The sequence below is a fragment of the Sinocyclocheilus grahami genome, unplaced genomic scaffold (genome assembly GCF_001515645.1).
Source record: "Sinocyclocheilus grahami isolate Dianchi unplaced genomic scaffold, SAMN03320097.WGS_v1.1 scaffold698.1, whole genome shotgun sequence".
NCBI lineage: Eukaryota > Metazoa > Chordata > Actinopteri > Cypriniformes > Cyprinidae > Sinocyclocheilus > Sinocyclocheilus grahami.
In genome coordinates, this window is record NW_015505877.1 from 195,952 (window position 1) to 197,301 (window position 1,350).

Consider the following 1,350-nt stretch of genomic DNA (forward strand, 5'->3'; position numbering starts at 1 on the left):
AGCGTAGGTCACTGATCGGCAGACAGAATCACAGGGGCGAGACGAGAGGGAAAAATCCAGGAAAACAGGCAAAGATCAGAAACCGAGAGAACAGGCAAGGCAAGGCAAAACAAGGAAACACAGAGACTCGGAACGAGGTACAGGCTAAACAATACTCAGCGGAGAATGGTTGTTTGAGTGGGTGTTATATAGTGAGTGAGTGATATGAAACAGCTGTGTGCAATCAGTGCAATCAGTGCAGTGTGTAATCAGTGCAATGAATGACGGGATATGTAGTCCGGGGTGCTATGCAACAGTTTGTGTTGTGCGAGAGTCAATGTAATGGAAAGGGTGACCTCTGGTGGTGAATGAACGGAAGTCCATGGACAGGATTCGTGACAATGAGTAGGAAGCAAAATTATGTAAAATAAAGTATTTTGAAAGAATATATACAACTTGCACACCAAAAGTTTAAGATTGTTTTAATGTTTCTGAAAGAAGTCTCGTCTGCTCACCAAGATTACATGTATTTGAAAAATGCAATAAAACGGTAATATTGAGAAATATTTTAATTTAAAAGAACTGTTGTTAGTTTTAATATATTTTAAAATGTATTGTATTCAAAGCTGAATTTTCAGCATCATTACTCCAGTCTTCAGTGTCACATGATCCTTCAGAAATCATTCTGATATGCTGATTTGCTGCTTAAAAACTTTTGTTATTATTATTTATTTTTACAGTGTTGAAAACATTATGCTGCTTAATATTTTAAACACTACCATACCATTCAAAGGTTTGGCGTAGGTCTTTTAAAATGCAAAAGGTTTCCATTTCAAATAAATGGTGTTCTTTCGAACTTTCCATTCATCAAAGAATCCTGAAAAAAAAATGTTTCCACTGAAATATGAAGCAGCACAACGGTTTTCAACATTGATAATAATCAGAAATGTTTCTTGAGCATCAAATCATCATATTAGAACGATTTCTGACGGTTCATGTGACACTGAATACTGGATGATGCTTACATTTTTTTTAAATATATTTAAAAATAAAATAAAAGTTTTAAATCTTTTTAGTTTTAAATATTAATAATTATATATAGTTATTATGACTGATAGTGTATATACTGTAAATAATTACCTGGTTTTGAGAAAATATTACGTTTATTTTTCTTGTTTTAACCTCTTAAGACCCAAGAAAAGATTTTTAGGGGGAAAAAAATAATTTAATGTCTTTACATTGTTTAGAGCATTAAAAAATGATATTTCGTTCATAAGTTATGCTATGTCCTCGGTAGAGGACATCGGGACTCTTTTTTTTTTTTAATAAAAAAACATGAATGAACATGCATAGGCAAAAACAATAGATTTT